Source organism: Piliocolobus tephrosceles, chromosome X (assembly GCF_002776525.5).
Source record: "Piliocolobus tephrosceles isolate RC106 chromosome X, ASM277652v3, whole genome shotgun sequence".
Lineage (NCBI taxonomy): Eukaryota > Metazoa > Chordata > Mammalia > Primates > Cercopithecidae > Piliocolobus > Piliocolobus tephrosceles.
The window spans coordinates 86,110,731-86,118,444 of record NC_045455.1 but is presented as its reverse complement, the minus strand read 5'-3'; the positions used below and the strand labels follow the sequence as shown (position 1 = coordinate 86,118,444).

The 7,714-nt window shown below is 46.7% G+C and overlaps 1 long non-coding RNA gene across 1 annotated transcript in view; it reads right to left on the bottom strand.

The window, feature by feature from the left end:
* Positions 1-256: 256 nt before the first annotated feature.
* LOC113224805 overlaps positions 257-7,714 on the bottom strand; it is a 7,919-nt gene continuing 461 nt past the window's right edge. Inside the window, exon 2 of the long non-coding RNA XR_003309420.1 lies at positions 257-678. This is a non-coding gene — a long non-coding RNA (uncharacterized LOC113224805). The remainder of the gene's footprint in view (positions 679-7,714) is intronic.

The following is a 7,714-nucleotide window of genomic DNA, read 5'->3' as shown; positions in this document are numbered from 1 at the left end:
CTTGACCAGGTACACAGTTAGACCTCAGCCCACCTAACACTTGGACTTTGGGTAGCTGTTCTCCTTCTGATTCACCTGTGGGAAGAGTTGACTTCTCCTGATCTTCTCCCCATTCCCTGAGGCCCTCTCATTGGAGACCAGTGTTTTCCCTCCTGCTTCCAGACCCACTCTGCAATCATTTGCACATCTCCAACCCTGACTTCATGTAACAGATTCGACTTTGCTCCAACTATCCCCAAAGCAGCCCGTGAAAGTGTTCCATTCAGGACAGTTTATTATGGCCAGGCCATCCCAATGAACCACAGCTCTCTTTAGTGATGCTTCCTTCACTGTAAACGTCATAGTGTTGAGAGACTACTCGTATGCACATTTCCAAGTCAGGTGAACTTTCCCTTTGGGTTCCCAGTTCCAACTCCTCAGACAAGGACATAACGCTGGCCAGTGATGGTCCTAAATTTATCCCCAGGGGCTGAGGGGAGCAATTCTTTCCCCTCCATATCAAAATAGTCATCTAGCAGGGGTTGTGGTGACTCTAATGTGCCCTGGGTAGTAGTAGATACAGGTTCATCAGGTCTTCTTAGTAAACAGGAAGTGCAAGGTTGCAGAGCAGAGCTGGGCAGCTGCCACACAATTTTTTTCTTCTTGGCTCATGTATGAGTGTTTCTGTGGCTCAGGTCTCTGATGGAGGCATATCAAAATCAAGAAATATTTAATGAGTCACTAATCTATATTAACCACTGTAACTTAGCTTCACCAGAAAAGAAAATAGATGAGCTAGTAATGAAGCATTTGGAATAAACCCTACGCCATTATCAACTGTGGTCATTGGTGTCTGAAAGAGCTGAACTGAGGTCACAGCAGGAGCCCTAGAACAGGTTCAGGGCAGGAGGAGCCTGGGGAGGCCCCCTCCTAGCAGAAGGGCTCAGCGGTGAGCAGCCACAGCATCCTTCAGGGTAGGGCACCCATCAAACATGACTGTGCCCTATAGAGGCAGGCCAGGGACAAGGACTGGCGAGAAGGCCCTCATTCAGTCCAAGTGAAGAAGAGAGGCAGGATCCAGGAGAACCCTGGCATTAAGACCCTATTAAAGAGGCAACATCTCTGGAGAAGACCAAGAAGAGACAAATGGAGTAGAAAGATGGACTCTCTTAACCCCTTCATCAAGATGGGATAAAAGGCCAAGTGAGGTGGCTCATGCCTGTAATCCCAGCACTTTGGGAGGCTGAGGCAGGAGGATCACTTGAGCCCAGGAATTCAAGACCAGCCTGGGGAACATAGCAAGACCCTGTCTCTACAAATAATTTAAAAATTAGCCGGATGTGATGGCGCACACCTGTGGTCCCAGCTACATGGAAGGCTGTGGCAGGAGGATCATTTGAGCCCAGGAGTTCAGAGCTGCAGTGAGCCGTGATCATACCATGGCACTCCAACTTGGGCAACAGAGTTAAACCTTATCTCAAAAAAAAAAAAAAAAAAAAAAAAAAAGGGATAAAGGAGGAAAATCACAGAAAAGCTGAGCTGACAAGTCTGTATTAGAGGACAAAAGCTGACGGCTTGAGAGGAAGCAACTAAAGGTGTATCTGGGAGGTCACAAGCCTTTGGAGCAAGAGGTGTTACTGGGTGTGAGGACAGAGCTCTAAAGAAGGTACCTGTTTTACCCAAAGATAATCAGTCAAGGATAGTTTCCTGCTGCCAACCTATACTGGCAAATGACCAAACCCCTTCTCTTCTCTCTAAAACTCCTCTTCCCTCCTTAATCTCCCCCATACAGGTTTTGTACAATGGAGAAGGCGATTGGACTTTATTAGCAATCTGTCTCCATGGACCTTGTTGTAAACAAAGAGATCTTTAATTGGAGAGCATTTTTCTACCCAGCGGTCAATGTGATATATATGTTAACATCTTACAACTACTAAGCTACACCATAAAAATAAGACATACGGTTTCTTAGTCAAATGTGTGTTTCTTTGATCACAGTGAAATAGACAGCTTAGAGCTGTCTTTCAAGTGACTCATGTCCAAATCAATAACCCAGCCCTGGACAGAAACAATCAGGATGCCCTCTCATCAGAGATAGGTCCATGGGGGTGAGCCAGCGGGCACCAAGTCACAGGATAAACCTGGTACAGCATAACAGGAAGGGTTGGATATATTATGGGATCAGAGAATTTACATGACATTTAAAGAGAAAACACAAAATTGCAAAGAAATGTACCCTTTTAGGGGGCTGCAATAGGCCACACCCCCAGAATCCCAAGACGTTCTGCTGTGGAAAAATTGAAATGCTCTGCCTATGGAAATATAAGGAAGTCTCACCTAGCTCAGAATCCCACATTTTCATTTTCTTCACTTCCCCCTTGATGAAAAAATCAAATATCATGTGTCATCACAGACTGAGACAAAGGGCAATATCTAAACAAACATGTATGCAACAGGAATCCAAAGTACATAGAGAACATAGCTGCACACCCTCTTTCACATTAAAAAACAATTAACAGCAACCTCAGCTAACAAAGAAAAATGACACATGGGGTAATCCAGTGATCCGACAGGGCCAGGGGTGTGGTTCCTGACAATAAGGTAGGCTTTGTGGGAGGGTGTAGAGTATCTCCAAGATGGCATGATCAAACATGAGGGCTGTAGGCTTAATATCTTCCCAGACGTCTTCCGCCTTCTTTCCTTCTTCTGTGGTCCACTGGGAGTCCAGTGGTCCAACCCTGCTTCACTCCCCTTTAGAGGACGTCCTGGAGGCTCCCAGGTTGGTAGCTCCTCTGGAAACACTGCTCCATCACACGCCCTGTGCAGATACCTGCAGGATGCCCTGTTCCCTCCTAGATCACATTTAAAATCCCACAATTTAGGACAACGGCCCTTCCTAGCCTTACATTACTTTCTTTTTTTAACCTGAATCTGACCAGGCTATTTGCCAGCTTTCAGCTGCTTTCTTGGATTTCTGTGCACTATGCTTTTTCCTGGGAATCTCCTCCTCCTGCCACCAGAGGATGACCATCCCTGCCTAGCAGAATCTGGAGCTCATTCTTTAAGACTCAAACTCCACTACAAAACCCTGACTAATCCTGCCTCTCCTGTGGTTCCATCATACTTTGTAGCTCTATGATAGTTGCCATGTTGCTTTGGACTTTTAGTCATTTGCTCTGACACTCAAAGCCAGCAACTTGAGAGTCGGCCTATATTTTACTTATCTTGGTATTTTCCGTACTCCTTACACATATGTGCCTTTCACCTGCTACATCTCAATTTGTTCGCCTTGGACAAGTCACTACATGTAAGACTTGGTGCCCTTCTCTGTAAAATGGGGCTAATAATAATAAGTCCTTCAGAAGGATTATCAGAATTAAATGAATTTACGCAAGTTCAGCATGTAGTGCACAACTTGACACATAATGAGTGTTACTTGCTATTAGCATCAATATTTTATAAAAATAGAATTTTGGCCAGGCACGGTGGCTCATGCATGTAACCCCAGCACTTCGGGAGGCCGACGCAGATGGATCACGAGGTCAGGAGACGGAGACCATCCTGGCTAACACGGTGAAAACATGTCTCTACTAAAAATACAAAAAATTAGCTGAACATGGTGGCGGGTGCCTGTAGTCCCAGCTACTCGGGAGGCTGAGGCCGGAGAATCGCTTGAACCTGGGAGGTGGAGGTCGTAGTGAGCCGAGATCGCACCACTGCACTCCAGCCTGGATGACAGAGTAAGACTCCGCCTCAAAAGAAAAAAAAATAGAAGTTTGTTTATTTGATGCTGTAGCGGTCTCTTTCCAGCTCTTGGGACATCTCTTAATTTCCTTCCTTAGTGGAGAAAAAAGTATTTGCTATGTTTTGGTGTTCTTATTCCTGGCTGTGCATTGAGATCATCTTGAGAGCCTTTAAAGATATTGATGCCTGAGACCCGCCTCCCAGAAACCCTGGTTCAGTGGGTGCGGTCTAGCTGTGACTAATTTTTGTTTGTGGAGTATTTCTCATGCAGATCCAGGGTCGATAACCCCTGCAAATCTCTAGATAGCTTACCATTTCTACCACAAGTCCCTTTGGCCCTTATTTCTAGAGTAACAAGCTGTAACTTGGGGCAATTCAATCTCTAGAATAGTCTACTGTTAATACCCAGAGATGTACATTTCACCTTCTGTAACTTCACCCCTGGTCATTCCCTCCAAGCTCCCATGATGACTCAGCATTCTTAATACCTCTTGGTTTTCCTTCCATTTCCATAACAGTAAAGCACTTGCTCAGGATAACTTACTGCTAAGTAATAAAAACATGAAGTATTGGTGAGTAGTAGGGGAAGAAGAACACATAAAATCTTTCCAGCTTTCCATTTCTCATTTCTCCTCCCTAACTCATGATGAGTGGTAGGTCTGATCCCATCAGCCATAAGTGGGGAGGGCCGAGTTGAGGGCAGGCATAGCAATGGCCTGGCCCCTGTGCCCACGTGAGCAACTGCACGGGCAGTCGGGCTATTATAATAACAAGTCTAGGGTAATTGCTGATAGAGAGATGCAGGTCCCTATTTTTTGCCCTGTAGCTGCTTAAAAGCCTTTGTTCATAATTACAGATATAAAGCTTGTACTTCTTACTGGGCCTTGGATTTCAATGGGAATTAGGCCAAAATATGGACCGGAGAATTGGCCCCACTGTGGCCAACCTGCAAATGCTGAGTCAGTCCTGTTCTGCTGACTCAATTTTCTCTTCGAACTGCAAGACTCACAGTCTAAGCATTGAGATAAGTAGTTCTATTGCCAAGACAAAGGGGAAAAAAGACTGATTAAATTTGAGACATGGCAGATAATGCCAAAAGGCAGAGGCAATGTGATCTCTGAAGAGAGTGAGACAGGGTATGTGTTTTGGAGATACGAGTATTGGAAAAATGGAAGTCTCATGATAAAATGACTGCTGGGAAGCAGGTGCTCTGAGGACTCCCGCTTTACCCACGTCCTTTTAGATTCCCTCTTTCTTTGTTCCCTTAGACTCTTCTAGTTCCGGATGGTCTCTGGTGGTTGCTGTTGTTTTTCTAACAGCCTGGGGAATGTAACTTAAAAACCCACATGAAAGGCCCATGAAATATCAAGGTGATTCTGAGGACTGGCTCCATTGGCTCCAGAGCCCAAGTTCTGGCTTAGGTAGAGGACACCCCAAGGAGACTCAAACCACAGATCCAACTTTGAACTGCTTCCACAAGCCCCAAAATGCCTTGAGCCTAATCCAGACAGGCTTAAAAGTTTAATTGGACAGGATCTTGGACATAATTTTTACAGGTTAGGAAACTAATAGCTAGAGAGGGTAAGTAAGTCACCCAGATCACATATCATGCTTGCAACAGAAACAGGACAAGCACCTGCCTTCCAACAGCCATGCACTTGCTGGGTTCCTTGTCCGAGCTGGGGAACGCCAGGCTAGCCCCAGAACGGCCTGCGGGGCTGGAGAAGGAGGCTGTTCCCAAGCCATATATCCCGTGGCCCTTCAGTTTTGGGTGAATGCTTTTGAAAATTCTGTCTCGGCACCAATTACACAAACAAAACAGAAGAAGTGGAGACTGGGCGAGCCAGCCAGAGAGGACATTCTTTATGTATGAAGTCACTGGCTTTCAGTGTAAACTACTTACAGAAACAAGGTTCTTGAGTGGACTGCCACAAGTAAGGCTCTCCAAGGCCTATAGCTGCAGCAGAGAAAATGTGATAAATCTACAAAACGTTCTGCAGCTTTACTCAACTCTTTAAACTCAAGTATTTGTTTTAGATCAGGAAATGGCTCAGGACATGAGCACAATCTCACCAAGTGTGTGATTCTGGTGCCACGTGGCCACAGCATGATTCACGATTTCTCCTGCCTTAGCCACTCCTCTAATCAACAACAGCAACTGAGTCACACTCCTGGCGTCCTTGCTGAGGCTAGGACCCACCCGTCCATTGGCAGCCTTTGTCTCCGAGGGCGAGTGCAATACAGCGCCCCCTGTTGGGCACCCTGTCTTGTTCCTCTCCAGCTGGGTTTGCCTGCCTGGACCGGCTGCCCAAATTCAAGACATGGCAGCTCATGCCACGTGCGACTTAAAGGCTCTCTGCATCCTATTTTACAAGAGACTCTGTCTGCTTAAAGTGCTCAGTGCCTGGTGATGCCATGTTTTTTCCTGTCGGCAGTCCCCTCAAAAGAAGGAAATTCATTTGGAAGTTGTTTGAGGTAGATGAGGACATTCTTCCTTCACATCTTTGGTGTCACTGGGACAGGTCAAATTCCTGGCTGGAGGCAGGTGATGCTCCAGTGAGCACATCAGAGGCAGCAGCCGCAGTCTGCTCACCCCTCAGCTGAGACAGGGGAGAAGCTTCGCCAGCTGCCTCATCAAATGGAATGCAAACAAACAGAGAGGAGAGCCCCGCTTTGCTCATCATGCACTCAGCTACTCCAGCCTCGCTCCAGGGTGCTCAGGGCACAAGAGGGCAGCCCTCTGCCAAGCAGGGCTTCCTGGTGCGTTTTTCCATGGAGGAAGGACTCCTGGGAAGGACTCCTGCTGGGGGACTTGGGGCATCTGGATTGCCAGCTGTACTCAGCAAGCAGCGGCCACGGAAAGTTCTGAGTGCTTGTTGAGGGAAAGCATAAGCCATCAGCAGAGAGGGAGAGAGTGAGAGCAAGAGCGAGAGCGAGAAAGCGAGCGAGAGAGAGAGAGAGAGGGAATGGACCTCACCTCCCAACCTACAAAGTCCCTGCACCAGAAGTAAGGTCATCAGGCTTGAGACCTTGAGGCTGCAGCTGTGCACACCCATTCCCCCAGCCACTGCTCATGCCTGCAGCTCCTGCCACAGAGAGGCGCCTTCCACCCCACAACTGAAAATAAGATTTAAATGCGCATACCCCTTTGACAGAAAAACGGTGACCTTCAAACCCATCAAAACAGAAAGTCACTGATTTTAAATCCTTTACTGAGATTGATAAGGAAAAAGGATTATGCGGGAGCTGGATGTGAACCGTGGTTGCTACACAATTTGGGCTAGGGCTTACTCTTCTCTCATTAAAAAACTCTGTTTATTCCACCAAAGTAGGTAAAGTTCTCCCTCTCCTCTCTGGATTCTCTACTATATTCCTTAGTGACGTCGTGAGGCTTTCTCAGGACTAAGCCTGCAAGTTGTCTATTAACCCAGCTTTCCAGTGCGGACTGCCTAATATTGACCAAATGCTTCAGAGTCATAGCATCTGTGGGCTGGCAGAGATCCAGAACTCCAGTCCAGCACTCGCATTTTACAGACAAGGAAGCCAGTGCCAGGGCCTTAGCCTGGTTTCACAACTCTTTCTCTGGTTCTCTTGGTGACTAACAACAAAACGACACCTCCCTATTCTGGTCCGGCTTGGGCTTCTGGCTGCTGGTACAGGAATAGCCAAAATCCTTCCTTTCAAGCTTTCTGTGTAATGGAAACCCTGCTTGACTAATTAGGGCCCACCTCTCTCGAACTCCTGAATCACTGGCATTCATTAAAGATAGAAAAGCATTTTCTCCCCCTAATGAAGGAGAACTGGAATAACACAGATGAGTCACGCACACTGAAAACTGTCATGATATTCAAGAAAGGTGACCTTCTCTCACACCTGCACACCTGGGAGGGTTGATTGAAATCTACACCCAGTTCTTCTCCTTGGGCTCTGACTGTGACAGGAGGGTTTGTTGCTTGTTTGTTTGTTTGTTTTTTCCTCCAGTTCCTTGTAG